The sequence below is a fragment of the Echiichthys vipera genome (genome assembly GCF_963691815.1).
Source record: "Echiichthys vipera genome assembly, chromosome: 20".
In the NCBI taxonomy this organism is placed as follows: domain Eukaryota; kingdom Metazoa; phylum Chordata; class Actinopteri; order Perciformes; family Trachinidae; genus Echiichthys; species Echiichthys vipera.
In genome coordinates this window covers 19,904,992-19,921,379 of record NC_139845.1, presented here as the reverse complement: position 1 = coordinate 19,921,379, position 16,388 = coordinate 19,904,992, and the positions used below count along the sequence as shown (strand labels likewise).

Below are 16,388 nucleotides of genomic sequence, written 5' to 3'. Positions count from 1 at the left end.
CTCCAGAGATGCTCAATTGGGTTCAAGTCAGGGCTCTGGCTGGGCCATTCAAGAACAGTCACAGAGTTGTTCCGAAGCCACTCCTTCGTCATTTTAGCTGTGTGCTTAGGGTCATTGTCTTGTTGGAAGGTGAACCGTCGGCCCAGTCTGAGGTCCATAGCACTCTGGAAAAGGTTTTCGTCCAGGATATCTCTGTACTTGGCCGCATTCATCTTTCCTTCATTTGCAACCAGTCGTCCTGTCCCTGCAGCTGCAAAACACCCCCACAGCATGATGCTCCCACCACCACACTTGACTGTAGGGATGGTGTTGGGCAGGTGATGAGCGGTGCCTGGTTTTCTCCACACATACCGCTTAGAATTAAGGCCAAAAAGTTCTATCTTTGTCTCATCAGACCAGAGAATCTTATTTATCATAGTCTGGGAGTCCTTCATGTGTTTTTTGGCAAATTCTATGCGGGCTTTCATGTGTCTTACTCTGAGGAGAGGCTTCCGTCGGGCCACTCTGCCATAAAGCCCTGACTGGTGGAGGGCTGCAGTGATGGTTGACTTTCTTGAACTTTCTCCCATCTCCTCACTGCATCTCTGGAGTTCAGCCACTGTGATCTTTGGGTTCTTCTTTACCTCTCTCACCAAGGCTCTTCTCCCCCGATTGCTCAGTTTGGTTGGACGGCCAGCTCTTGGAAGAGTTCTTGTCATCCCATACGTCTTCCATTTAAGGATTATGGAGGCCACTGTGCTCTTGGGAACTCTAAGTGCAGCAGAAATTTTTTTGTATCCATGGCCAGATCTGTGCCTTGCCACAATTCTGTCTCTGAGCTCTTCAGGCAGTTCCTTCGACCTCATGATTCTCATCTGCTCTGACATGCACTGTGAGCTGTAAGGTCTTATATAGACAGGTGTGTGGCTTCCTTAATCAAGTCCAATCATTAGAATTAAACACAGCTGGACTCCAATGAAGGTGTAGAACCATCTCATGGATGATCAGAAGAAATGGACAGTACCTGAGGTAAATATACAAGTGTCACAGCAAAGGGTCTGAATACTTATGTCCATGTGATATTTCAGTTTTTCTTTTTTAATAAATCTGTAAAAATGTCTACAATTCTGTGTTTTTCTGTCAATATGGGGTGCTGTGTGTACATTAAAAGGAAAAAAAATGAACTTAAATGATTTTAGCACATGGCTGCAATTTAACAAAGAGTAAAAAATTTAAGGGGGTCTGAATACTTTCCGTACCCACTGTATGAACATGCCGTTGCTCTCTAATATTAAAATAATTAATTATCGTTTTGAATCAGTATCAGAAATATTTTAATAATCCCAGGGGGAAATTATTAGTGACTGATCACATCACAAGTGATAAAAACAATTATTCATTGATCCTAGTCTCTGAGGCTGTCCGCAGAGTCAGTGTTAATAAAAAAAGGACATGCACATCAAGGTTTCATTCAGAGTGTAAGAATATTTGAATGTGAGTGCAAATACTGCAGTTCAAAGAAATTATGCATAAAAATGACTAATTAACAAATTATCTGAATTACTATTTAACATTAGATAGTCCTGGGTTATCAACTAATATCCAACCAGGAAGCTGAAGCTAAAATATTCCTTCAGATATAACACAAGTTTCCTATTTTCACTTATCAATCAGGCACATTATCAAGTTATGTGCCATTTTGTTTTAATTGAGTCATTTTATTAATTCTCAACACTTTTCAGCAGTGGCAAACACTTTGCGGTAATGCACACTAGGTGGCAGCTGCGCAGCACTGATGTCGTTCTTTCTGGCAGGCATTAAGCTCCTCAAAAAAAAAAGGGAATAACATCATGATATGTGATTCCTTTTCTTTTCTTTTGATGGTGGTGTCTGAAACTTTTATCTGTTAACATAGATAAGCCCATGAGCTTTGTTTATTCCTAACTGTTAAAGCTGTGATGTTACTGTACAGTTGAAATGAGGGAGGCATGACCATAATGGCCGCTTTACTAGTTCTGGGGGAAGCATGGGTCTTGTTTTCAATGTCAATGTCGATGTTAAACTGTTTATAATGTTTAATGCATATTATAGTTGAGACTGAAAACTTATGTTGCCAATGCCAAATAACTTTTGCCGTTAGTTCATAATGTGCCTGGGCGTGTAGCAGACACATTATAAATGTCAAAAGGTTTAAATAATTACAATTAAAAACATGGAGAAGGGAGCTTAGCCACCAGCACCGAACTTTGGTGACCCAAGGATTCCCTTGCTGCTCCGTTTACTGCAACATAGTCTCACACCCAACGTGTCAATAACTGACGCTTGGTCAGGGGCCTTTGGCGTTAGTTACTGACTAAAAAGGTCTCCTTAAACGTACAAACCCGAGGCAGAGGGCTTTCAACTCATTTCAATGTAAGCCCGTCCGCGGCGATATTTGGAGCTCAGGGCGCTCCTCAGGGCGCTCCTTAAACGTACAAACCCGACGCAGGGGGCTTTCAACTCATTTCAATGTAAACCCGTCCAATATTTGAAGCTCAGGGCGCTCCTTGAACGTCCATATTTGAAGCTCAGGACGCTCCTTAAACGTACAAACCCGACGCAGGGGGCTTTTAACTCATTCCAATGTAAGCCCGTCCACGGCGATATTTGAGACTCGGGGCGCTCCTCGGGGCGCTCCTCGGGGCGTTTCACTGAACGTCGTAGCATTGGTAAGTCCGTCACGTTTGTGTACTCAATTTATGTGGTTATGTTGTGTTTTGTGCGTGAGCTATCACGGTGATTGTCTGCAAATCATGTGTAACTAAGTTAGTTCAGTTTGACGTTTAAGTTACAACTCAGTTGGGAATGCCACGGAGGTCGTATGTTAACTATCAATAAGGCGCTAAGGTTAGTGCACACGTTTTTTATTTATAATATCTTGACAAAAAAATGCTACCTTATGTGATTTTGTGTATTTCCGTCAGTATTAGGACATCTGTTAACTATTTATTGTGGTAATAAACAGGTGAAAATGCACTGTAAGAACTTAGAGAGCGCATTTTGATACTTAATCATTTCTCAAATACAGAGCCCTGATGGTTTTAGTGTTAGTGTACTCATAACTTTTGTAGGCACACGTTTTATTTCTCTTTTTATTCTTTTGATAATTTACTCTACATTTTGCTAAATGTTTATTTTTAGTGGCAATAAGTAATATTTATGGAAGTGCAACTAATAACTTGTCATTTTGTCTCTTTGTCTTTACTTTGACTGTAGCCTTTGTTTGTTCTTCTGTTTGTTAGTTTCTTGTCTCTCTCTCATCTAAAATGGAATCTGGGCCATCCCAAGTTTTGAATGAATGGTTGGAGGCAGGAAAAGCCCTGATAGCCGAATTGAAAGCAAAAAGGGTTAAGTTTCCCTCTAATGCAATTATTAATTTATTGACTTATCAATCACTGAAATGTACACTTCTACACATAACTGAAAAGGATGTGTGTGCCTGAGTATAGGCAAATTTATCACCTTATTTTTTTACTTTTAGCCTCCGAAAAGAAAACAGAAAGGGACTAAAGTTTCCAGAGTTACCTTGAGGAAGAGGGACAGGAATGGGAACATTATAGCTCAACACTTTAGGAAGAATTGATCTGATCAGTAAAATATAATACAGTTATACTGTTATTCAAAAGTTGGTCAGCAGTAATGTTTCCTACATTATGTTTTGTGTTTATAGTTAAACCGTGTGGCGCTAGGAAGCCCCCAGAAGTGGAGGAGTTGCTGACAGATGACATTCCTCAAGATGTCCTACGTCTTGGTACACATATTGACATCTGATAGCTTAAATAGCTTAAAGACGACCTTTATGTTTCCATTTAAAAATGTGAAATTTAGGCAACTGACTTAAGTAGTGGCCGTGATTTTTTTATGCACATGCAGTAACAAAGCCATTATGGAAATGACTTTTCTGTCTTTAAATACACTGTCCTTTACATCAATTTTTGTGTTTTATTATTTTAGATCAACATCTTCAGAGACTAAAGTGGAGGAGACACCCACAATGTCAGCATGGACAAGAAAACAGTTAATGTCTGAAAAAGAATTCAGAGCTACAATGCCAGAGCTCTTGAATTTGAAATTGGGCGCAGAGACTGTAACTCCACATTGCTGTCAGCAATGTAAAACAGCTGATGCTGGTTGGTGTGTAGTCAGAAAAGGGTACGCTTGACCCCGCACCAGATTGTAAAATTTGTCTTAATTTTGATATTTTCTGAGGGGTTTTGTGTGTGTGGCTTTTTTTTTACAGGCAGAGCAGAGATGATAACTGTGCTTGCCATGGGATGGAACAACAGGAAGACAGAGAGTCTGCACAAGATCCTGGCAAAAAGATTTTTCAAAGTAAGAAGTCTTTACTGCAAGTTAACATTTGTCATTTCATGGTTACTTTCTGTGGGCTTGAATACTGGCATCACAGGTTAAAGGAGTGACAACTTTGTTCAGCTCATGTCCTGTGACTGGTGTGGTATGGAGGCATGGCAGAGCCATATGCTGGTTGGCTGCTGGCTTGCTGGATCACTGTGTTTTTGTGCTGCATTGGCTACAAAAAATAAGCAGAACAATGGGCTTATGGTCCACTGACTCACTGCTACTGAGTTTAACAGTCCCTTCTCCTCACACCTTCCCGCTCTGAAGAACGTCTCCCAAACATCCTCCCAACGAGCTGTGGCACACTTTACGGCCCCACTGGCGTGTGTTGTCATCATGACAACTCGCAAAAATCACCATTTAGTGTTTTTGACGTCAAATGACTGCAGCAAACAACTCAATGTCCTTTCTATCCAATTAGCATTCTTATATACGTATTGCATTCTTTCACCATAAAATAGCCTTTGTTATAACAAGGAAATAATTGTTTCATGAGGCACATAGTCTCTTTTGAGGACATACTTTTTAGAATATCCTCATACATTTGTGCTTGAATGTTTTGCGTGTTGTCATTTAGGTTTTTCAATCATGATTAGAGATACACTCACTGATATTGTCCCCTTTTTTTAAAATAACATATATTGTCTGATACTATGAAATACTTTTGGTGTATTAAATTCCACTAGATAGTTGTCCTACATCTTAAGCCCCTGTCACACATGCACTGCAAACCTGAAACTATCTGAACATTTCCTGGTACAGCTGTGTGTGTACACAAATATCGGATTCAGTCGGACCGGGCATCAAATGGAGTTTACCCTCCCAGCTTAATAGTGCAAAGACTGGGTAATTCCAGAGTGTGCACATGTGTGAATACAGCTGCACGCTCCCCTTGCCTAAACCAAACTAAGTAGTTACATTAAGTGTGAACACATCTAAGTGTGTGCTGCATGTGTGAAAGAGAAACTCGGGACCATCTCCGGACCTGATTCTCTGACATTATTCTGGGTTCAAATGTGAAAACATCTTTATTCTCTTATCTCTAATGCCCTATGTTAACATACCTTTTTACGGATCACACCATGACTTATCTATGTTTGTTGTTTTTTTTAAACATTCTAAATGGACTAAACAGAGAGCCGAAATCGAAGGAGCTAATCTTGAGAGTCTCAAGCAGGAGCTCTACATCTCTCTGGAGGACACGGAGGAATGGGTGTGTGACGTGCAGCAGTGGGCAGCCACTGGTATGTGTTATGGTCACAGGTGTATAGATTTGGTAGTCTTGCCATACATTTCACTAAATGTTTTACAATACTATTTTTTATGGTCAATTTTGCTTGTTTCTGTTTTTCAAAAGAGACATGTAGCTCATAGTAGTAGTACTTGGGAGCTGGCCAAGTAAATTCCACTTGATGTCCACTCTGACTGGATCAAATATTTGTGTTTTCACATACTGATTGTCTAGATCATTTTATGTTTGCAGTGTATATGTCAAAGGGGCTTAAGTGTTTTACTTTTGTCCCATCTGTTCTCTTTTCCAAAACAGTGGTGAGTCTTCGCCTGAAGAGGTGACTTTTTGACCAGGTTATGCTGGTCAGGCCTATGGAAGAGGAAAAAGTTATCATTGTGAAGATGATGACCCAGCATTGCCAGTACCTGAGAAAGGCCTTGGCGAAAGTATACAGCCTCCTTTGTTACACTCAAGAGAATATCACGAAACATAGTATGTAGTAGTACAGTCTCAGAGCTGGGCAGACAATCTGCATTTTAATGTTCATAAAGAGTTGCCTTATTTTCTATCTGATAATTATTATTTATTTCTTTTACATTTTATTTTAGCACCTCCCACAGAGCTGAGAGAAGAGGGATACAGGGGGCTGCTCTGTTGTCTCCTTCGCAAGCTGCACATTCTGCAGCAGAAACTGAGCGCAGTCACCAGCACTACCCATTTTGACACTGAACCCTCCTTTTTCATGTTGGAGGAAGACAATGAGGACGTTGAAGAGGACAGTGACCAGGAGGACAACAGCACTCCAGATATTTCAGAGGAAGAAATGTAAAGCCTGTGGGGCTGTGATTCAGTTGTGGACATAAGGCCGCAGACGAGGTATTTTCATACATCTAACATGTCTGAAGATAATCTTTAAAAATATTTTATTTTGTATGTAATAACGTAGACATGAAGAATTAAGCCTCACAAATAAATGTCTTATCTACAGCTTTGTCTAGCGAATGTTTATGATATATTATATATGAGTTATTACAAAGCGAACAAATAGTTGGAATGCACAGATGGATCGTTTTCTATTGTTGCTATGGTGGTTGCCACGCACGCTGCGGAAGCCGGAAGTGGCTATAGAGACGGAGCCAGTCCGCTACATGCAAACCCTAATTTACTTAAAACTAATAAATATTGTTGTTCAAACACTTAGCATCTGAACTGTTTCTTAACATAAAGACCATATATATGAAGAGAAAACGGGAGTTAGGCTATATTCAATATTTAAAGTATACGGCACATTATTTACTACCCTTTTTGCAAACCAAAAGACTGCATACCTATTTCAAGAATACATCTTTACTTTTTGTTGACATAGATCATCTTTATGTAATCTAATTACTAATCCAGCTGTTCTAGATATTTGATATAAGTAATATATATATATGTATATATATATATATATATATAAGTTCATTCGCTTAGCTAACGAATGCTAACAACACGCTCAAAGTTAGCTCAGTAGTTGGGCTAAGCTAAAACAGTGCAGCTTCGTCAAGAGTTCCGAGTTAAAACTTCTCAAGCTGTACACCGAACAGCAGTAGCTCCAATATCCAGGTTCCGAGTGTCGAGCAGACAGTCTCTTAAACATTGAAAACTACACACTTAACTATTTTCTTTGTAGAATATCATACTCGCGAACATGCGTCGCCGTTGCGCTTAGTCACGTCGCTGTTGTCTCTGTCAAGCTCTCCCCAAAACACACCCTCTCAATGTTTGATAGACTTCTAATTAAAGTTTTAACCAAACATGAACTCATATAAACCATGAATTATTTATTTTATGAGTAAGGATACTTAACAGGGTTACACATATATAGAATATATGATTTTCAAACCTGTGGTGAGCTTCAGCTGCTTGATAACGAGCACATCATTAGAATCAGGTGTGTTGGAGCAGAGAGAAACCTAAAACATGCAGGACAGTGGCTCTCCAGGACTGGAATTTGGGATTTATTTATTTATTATTATTTGTTGTAGTGAATGTGAATTACATCAGCTGATGGGAAGTAAACAAGGACCAAGGCTGTTGCCTAGCACGGAAATTACATTCCAATGTCTATAGCCTGTTATCTATTATTTAGTATTTACCTTTTATTTATTTTTTAGTCTTTTTCCTTTTAATATGACAATATGATAATAAAAACCCATTCTGATGCGGATGTGGTTCAATATTAATTGAGGAAGACACATTAGAAATACGATTTTATTTTAAATATAATCAGCCATATATTCTTGAAAATATAATATTAAATTCTATTAATGAGCCACTTCATATTTTACAATCACTGGCTACAAAATGTCTCATCAACAGAGCTAGTGACGCTGACCGGCGGCAATTTGAGTTGGAATGCAGCCCATCCACGGCGGACAGCTCAAAATAGTATTCGAACACACCACTTCCGCCTGCAACACAAGCCAAACAAGCGCAACGGTGGCTGGGGGTAAAAACGTAGCCTTCCGTTATCCAAAACTGACAAAATAAAACCAAATTTCTCAGATCCGAAAGAAATAATTATAATCAATGGCCATTGCATTAACCCATCGTATTGTGAAGTTATCAAGGACTCTTTATCAAGAGATTTATTGAAAAAAATACTTCCGGGAGGCGGGTCCTCGGTTCTCCAATGGGACTGCAGGATGATTTAAAACGCATGTCAAGTCATAAATGCATTCAAAAACAAAAGCCCAATTATTCACTTAGTACAGGACAAAAATTATGAGTCTAAGCTAAGTGATTCTACGATTAAAACGTTATCCCTCTCTGGCATCTTCTTACCCTATCCTTATGGGTGTTATTACACCGGCCAAGAATGAGCATTTCAGATGAATCGATAAGGTGCCTGTAGATCATGGTGATTGTGAATACATTTAAAAGTTTATGTTTAGCTGTGTGAACAGGATGTACTCTTCCCTTTGTCTGGGTATTGTCTTCAGCGTACAAATACATAATACATAGTAAGAAACCCAGGGGATGGAAAATTATTTCTGCTTTAAGAAAAGGTGAGGGAATAAGCCAAAAAAAATTGTTTTACATCCACCTTTTTTCAGTAAATCATTCTATTTCTCATGCTTTCAAGATGGTGACTGAAAACTAAATTTGCCAACAGTAAAAATAACACAAAATGTTGTTTTTTTTGGGGGGAAACTGCAACTACTACAATTCGCTCTTGAAAGGTTCTGAACGATCATAGAAATCAAGTGTATATGAAGGAACACAGCCAGTAACTGGTATATGTGATTTAAAAACATTTATTTTTGCAAAACATTTTCTTTCGGCTCCCAGGAGTTTTTCCATTTGTCCCCACTGTAAGACAGAAACACAGCAAGAAGTATTACTGTCAAATTGTTCATAATTTTTGAGAATATAACTGACACTGTACTATTTACAATGAGATATGGATTATACAGGTATGCATGCATTCTTTTTTGAAAATGAGCTTTTCAATATCATATTTAGACAGTGTATAAGCAAACTCCCCAACGTCTGTGTGAAAGGTATGGAGAAGGAATGGGGGCAACAGAACTGTTAAACCCCTGAGCTGGCATTGGAGCTAGTCACAGAGATGCAACAGCACAGAGTAGACGTCTGTGTAAATGGGACATTTGTATGGGGGAAAAAAAAATGTAAATTTATGTTTCATTTGACCAAAGAATGTATTGCCAGTATGAAACTTTTTTTCTTCATGTTTTTGGCCAAGTTAAATCTTGCAGTTTTGTGCCGTTTTATGAGGAATGTTCTTTTCTTAGATTGCATTAGACACCAGGGGCCTCATGTACTAAGAACTGCGTGGCTTTCTTACTAAAACATGGCGTACGCTAGAATCCAGAAACTGGCGTAAGCACAAAAAATTCAGATGTATCAATGTGTGCGTACGCATGGATCCAAGCACTTTTACTTTGTACATCCCAATCAACGTGGAATTGAGCGCACATGTAGAAGTGCTGAACTCCTCCCTGTCCACGCCCCCATTTAAATATGCAAATCAATGTAAAAATTAAAATAAACAGCTGCACCGGGGATTCCCTCTCTGCACCATCAGATTTAAACGATGAGTAAAGGTAAGAAGAACAACTTCAACGAGTCTAAGCTCGAAATTGTATTAAATGAAGTGGAGACCGAAGGGCGGTTTTATTTGGTAGCCTCTTTTCAGAGATAAACACAAAGAAAAAGACATTTCTGGGGAGTGTGTGTGTGAGGCAGTGAACGCTGTGGGGTCGGAGCAGCGCACAGCCACTGAAATAAAAAAAAATGGTCCGACGTGAAGGTGGAGGTGAAGCGGAGGATTTCGGCCCACCGCCGCAGTATCGCCGCAACCGAAGTATCACCGCAGGGAGAGCGGCGGCTATTGTGGAGGGAACAGCTCTAAGCGGAGTTGTGGGGGGCCATGAAGGCGACACAGATCCTCCTCAAGGTAAATGTGTTAAACTCAGAAATGTCATTATACTGTTCGTACAATAGGCTGCTCACATTACACATGCTCGTGCGTTAAGTTGCCAGGATATAAACACATTGACTCATGTTTAATTACTTCATTTTTTTAATTATTATTTCTCAATAGACGATGAGACAGGAGAGGGCTCTCCCCTCTTGGTCGGTGCCGGGGTTAGTGAGAGGGGTCAACAGCCACGTTCTTGTGGGGTAACCATATATATATATATAAATCACACTACTGTTCGCGGGAAAACAAACAGGACAAAACAACTTCATTACAAGGATTGACAAGACTGATCCCACTTATATTAATGACTGCAGAGGTTCCAACTTTACGCACGCGTTTATTGAGACGAAAAATGAACACAAGGAGACATTCTTTTTTCACCAGGGAAAAAAACAAATACACATATTTGAATGCGCGTGTCCAAACGGGCATTGTGCTGGTTTAAATTCGGGGCGCATTAAACGGATAAATGATTTACTCACCGAGAAGCCACCCATCGCGCACCGTGCCAGCCTCCAACCTGTTACCAACCATGCTATTGTTTAGATTGAACGAGTCATGCGTTGCCAGAAATCCCAGAGTGGTCAGCACCTGTGTGGGAACGGACAACCCCTGGCTCCTGGGCGTGTGTCGTTCTAAGTCTGGCCGCGGCTCCGCGCACAGCTCCAGTAACACTGGCCTCGGCAACATGAAACGACTCATGAGCCAGTTGTCGTCATTTGCAAACAGATCTTCCCGCTCTCTAAACACCCTCTCACGGCTGACATAACCATTTGCGATGTCTTCTAACAAGGCCAAGGCTGCCATTGTTAATGCCATTTTTCATTAAATTGCGCATGCTTTTATATCCTTATCCTTATTTTATATCCTTACGATTGCAAACACGTGTGTGTTAATTGTCCATTAATGTGTCTCTGATGCGCACATTACACTGAGGATGAATTGTTTTCACATAACTAACAGTTTCCCAGCATCACCTCTAAGTGTCGCCAACGAAACAATAGCTGTAGAAACGTGCGTACGACAGCCATGAAGTTTGCGTGGCGCACCGCACATTTCCACGGTCATTTCACTTTTGATACATCCGAACGTTGGCGTGGAAAATGGCGTACGCCACGTTTTTGTGCGTACGCAACATTGATACATGAGGCCCCAGGCCAAAACTGAGAAAATTGTGGCGTTCACTTTTATAAGGTGATGCAATTTTGAATCATTTCACATTATAGTGATATTGCACAGGGGGTTTCTTGATTTTGTTATATACTGTGAATTTATTTATTTATTTTAAGTCCAATGCACAATACTGCCCAAAACATTTGACTGCTATGTGACTTGCTTGACCCTCAGACTTTGCTGTCCCTTATTAAACTGCAGTTAAAGTTGAAGACATTTTTCTATTTTTATTAGTGGATTTTCCTCATCTACAGTAAAATAAACTTAAGAAAACATACACACCATCCAGAGCAAGGCAGCCACTGCACCAACACCTCGGCACGGTCCTTAAAAAAGAAAGAAAGATATAAGGAACGATAAGTGTGTGACACTTGATTAGAGCACTAAACAGTTTGCTGTACAAGAAAATGTCAGTACCAAATGAAAGAGACATAATACCTCTATGGAATCAATCAAGATTCATTATTCCGCATCAAATTGTTGAAGGACACAGTTAAAGACTGATGGGTAACCAGGGGCCTCATGTATCAATGTTGCGTACGCACAAAAACGTGGCGTACGCCATTTTCCACGCCAACGTTCAGATGTATCAAAAGTGAAATGACCGTGGAAATGTGCGGTGCGCCACGCAAACTTCATGGCTGTCGTACGCACGTTTCTACAGCTATTGTTTCGTTGGCGACACTTAGAGGTGATGCTGGGAAACTGTTAGTTATGTGAAAACAATTCATCCTCAGTGTAATGTGCGCATCAGAGACACATTAATGGAAAATTAACACACGTGTTTGCAATCATATGGATGGATATAAAAGCATGCGCAATTTAATGAAAAATGGCATTAACAATGGCAGCCTTGGCCTTGTTAGAAGACATGCAAATTGTTATATCAGACGTGAGAGGGTGTTTAGAAAGCGGGAAGATGTGTTGACAAATGACTACAACTGGCTCATGAGTCGTTTCATGTTGCCGAGGCCAGTGTTACTGGAGATGTGCGCGGAGCTGCGGCCAGCCCTAGAACGACACGCAGCCAGGAGCCAGGGGTTGTCCTGTACCACACAGGTGCTGACCACTGGGGTTTCTGGCAACGTATGACTCGTTCAATCTAAACAATAGCATGGTTGGTAACAGGTTGGGGGCTGGCACGTTGCGCGATGGTGGGCTTCTCGGTGAGTAAATAATTTATCCGTTTAATGCGCCCCGAATTTAAACCAGCAGAATGCCCGTTTGGACATGCGCATTCAAATATGTGTATTTGTTTTTTTCCTTGGTGAAAAAAGAATGGCAGAGCTATCTTGTTTCTTTGTGTTCAGTATTTGTCTCAATAAACGCGTGCGTAAAGTAAACTACAGTAGCCACGGCGCACCTCTGCAGTCATTAATACAAGTGTGATCAGTCTTGTCAATCCTTGTAATGAAGTTGTTTTGTCCTGTTTGTTTTCCCGCGATCAGTAGTGTGATTTATATATATATATATATATATATATATATAGTTACCCCCTGAGAACGTGGCTGTTGACCCCTCTCACTAACCCCGGCACCGACCAAGACGGGAGGTACAACGACCGCCATTCCCGAACTCGGGCAGTGGTGGAGAGGGCAATTGGCCTATTGAAGGGGCGCCTACGCTGTCTAGACAGGTCGGGCGGGGTGCTGCTGTACACACCTGAGAAGGTGTGCCGCATCGTGCTGGCCTATGGTGTCCTGCACAACTTGGCACACCGCCATGGCATACCACTGCCAGGGCACATCCCCCCACCAGAGGAACCGGATGCCGGACCGGTCAACCTCGACCCACCCCGCGAAGCGATACGGGCCCGGCAGCGTCTGATTTCAACGATGTAAAGAGGCAAGGACACAATTTACTTTGTAAGTGCATTTATTGCATGATAAATATCTCCCAGTGCATTGACAATTTGATCTAGAAGATCACTGACGCCACGGATTGCTCTCACTATTTCCTCCTGTGATTCCAGCACAGCTTGTGAAAGGACACGGCCAGTCGGGCGGACGTCAGCTGGCGTGGAGTCGCCGGGGCGCGTGGTGCTGGAGGTGCCGGTGGAGACGCCAGGGCGCACGGTGCAGAGGGAGGAGCCCTCTCCTGTCTCATCGTCTATTGAGAAATAATAATAAAAAAATGAAGTAATTAAACATGAGTCACTGTGTTTATATCCTAGCAACTTAACGCACGAGCATGTGTAATGTGAGCAGCCTAGTATAATGACATTTCTGAGTTTAACACATTTACCTTGAGGATGATCTGTGTCGCCTTCATGGCCCCCCACAACTCCGCTTAGAGCTGTTCCCTCCACAATAGCCGCCACTCTCTGATCAAAAGGGGGTCAGTTCCTCCCCTCCTGTCCCCCCGCCCGTTGCGGTGACACTTCGGCGGTGGGCTGAAATCCTCCGCTTCACCTCCACCTTCACGTCGGACCATTTTTTTTTTTTATTTCAGTGGTTGTGCGCTGCTCCGACCCCACAGCGTTCACTGCCTCACACACACTCGCACTCAAATGTCTTTTTCTTTGTGTTTATCCCTGAAGAGAGGCTACCAAATAACACAGCTCTTCGGGTCTCCACTTCATTTGATAAAAATTCGAGCTTAGACTCGTTGAAGTTGCGCTTCCTACCTTTGCTCATCGTTTAAATCTGATGGTGCAGAGAGGGAATCCCCGGTGCAGCTGTTTATTTTAATTTTTACATTGATTTGCATATTTAAATGGGGGCGTGGACAGGGAGGAGTTCAGCACTTCTACATGTGCGCTCAATTCCACGTTGATTGGGCTGTACAAAGGAAAAGTGCTTGGATCCATGCGTACGCACACTTTCTTAGTATATGAGGCCCCAGGTCTGCATTTTCATCCTAAGCCATGTTGTTCACATGTTAACAAAGAAAAAAAGACTTTGCTTTGCTATATGCAGAAATATGTTGCAAAGGAGTCTTGAAAATATAGCCTGCACTGTGTACATTACCGCTAAGAAAACTTACATCAATCCTCAGCCATCTGGAGCTCTGCTGGCAAGGAGGATGGGTAGTCGATTGTGGAGCTGAAACAAAACTGGCACAAAATCACAAGACAGAAAATTGGATACATAAATGGAAGGTCATAATACATAAAAAGGTATATTTTATGCTTTGATACCTATACATATAAGCTATACATTGAGACTCAGAGTGAGGTCACTATAAACTGTTTTAGTAGCAATGTAAAAAACAAAAAAGCTTGGTAAAAAAGACAGCTATTCAAATTCAGTGTGAGACAAGGGAAGCATCACATGCTTCTATATCTAAAAACACAGCTACCGCTACAAACTATCCAATTAAATTTTATTCATGGTATCTAATCATAACAGAAGTAGTCTCAAGACACTTTTCATAAAGAGGTCAAAACCACACTATACGATATCAAAGACTGTCAGATATGCATTACGGAACAACTTCCGAATTCTAATCCTGCAATGTAAATGTTCATTTTCAGGTTTTGCTATGTATTTGAAAGTTGCTTGAATCAATCTTGCATGCTATTACATACTTTCTATGACTAAAATCTTGTCAAACAATACAATAGATCATATATTTATACTCAGCTAGATTGGGCCCAGTTATTGTGGATATTACATATTGCTTTTTATTCGATCCCAAGAATTTTCTATTACATTTTCTCCTGTTTTGCCCAGTTAATCAGTTGAACAACTGTGTTTGAAATTTACTTGCCCCAAGCAATCTTTTAGAATATATTTTTTCATTATTTTCGAAGCATGAATTTAAGATATCTAGCAGGCTAAATATCTGGAGCTATGGGGGAATCCAGGAGCCAATGAGAGTGCAACGCGGGTTTTGTTTGCGAGGCTTCCTCTAGTTTTTTCTGAACCTCAGCCGAGGACCATATTCCTAGGAGACAGTTTGTCTCCTCCACCGAGCACTGCTTTGATTTTGCATCCATATTTTATCCAAAATTGATAGATAGCAATGTGTTTATATATACGCAATAACAGCAGGCTCTGATCTAGTAGTTGAAGAATTAAAAATCAATGTGTTAGTGTGTGTATTAGTAATAATTCAATTAATAATCACGTGTTAGTGTGTGTATTAGTAATGATTAATAAGAGTGTGATAATCAATGATTGAAGAATTAATAATCATATGTTAGCGAGTTTATTAGTAATGATTAATAAGAATGTGATAAGTGTGATTATTAGGTATGATCATTTAAAGTGTGATAGTGATTATTAGTCCAAGCTCAAACTTTTCTGTTTCCAAAAGCACACAAACTTTTGACTCAATCTTTTTCTGCTTTCTCCAAAAGCACAGGAACAGTAAGTCGGTCAAGGTCACAAAGACAATGAACTAGCCATGTTGCAAATATGCACCTGGCAAAGTTAGTTGAGATTAGGGAAATTGCTGTACGTGTTGTGCTTTCTTCACAGATAAAGAAGAAGACTCCTGCTCTACAGAGGCTACTCCTACGCACAGGGAGGAAGATGGAGGCTGGAGCAACTGCTACTTCTAAAATACACATATGCACGCACAAGCGCACACATAACCACGCCTTTGTAACAAGTTTATATGCTGGAGTTTTTAGAATAGATATCAGAACTTCTTGACTCTGATCACGGGTACTGTGTGCTCACAGTTACTCTAGATAGAGAATAGAACATTTCTCCAGACGTCTGTATCATCCGATGTTCTTCTGCTAATAAATGCCTGCTGGCGCACTAAACTACCAACGACTCTGCTGACTCCAGAAAGCCTCCTGTAGAATTTGAATTACGCAATATATACTCTGCTAGGTCCTTTTGATTGGTGTGAAATTCTGAAAAGTATTGTGTAAAATTCCTACAGAGAAACTTGGTGACCCCGGACGTGATTCTGACAAGGAGGCTCAGGTAAAAGGAGCTGCAGAGGTTGGACCGGTGACCACGCGGAGTCACTGGGAACCTCCTGGGGCCGACTGAACTTCTCCACAAGGGCCCATCACTGACAAAAGGTAAGCAGTCACCTATTCTTCTTAAGAAGTGGAGACTGTGATTCGGCCTTAAAAACTAAATTGGTGGAGAATGTCAGTATGTTTCCTAGAGGTTAATTTGATCCAAATTTAGCCGGGGGACTGACGATTGAAAA

At 40.8% G+C, this 16,388-nt stretch overlaps 1 protein-coding gene across 1 annotated transcript in view; it reads right to left on the bottom strand.

The window, feature by feature from the left end:
• LOC310962766 (NXPE family member 3-like) overlaps window positions 1–16,388 on the bottom strand; it is a 168,492-nt gene that overhangs the window by 9,423 nt on the left and 142,681 nt on the right. The gene's annotated exons all lie outside the window — the stretch shown is intronic.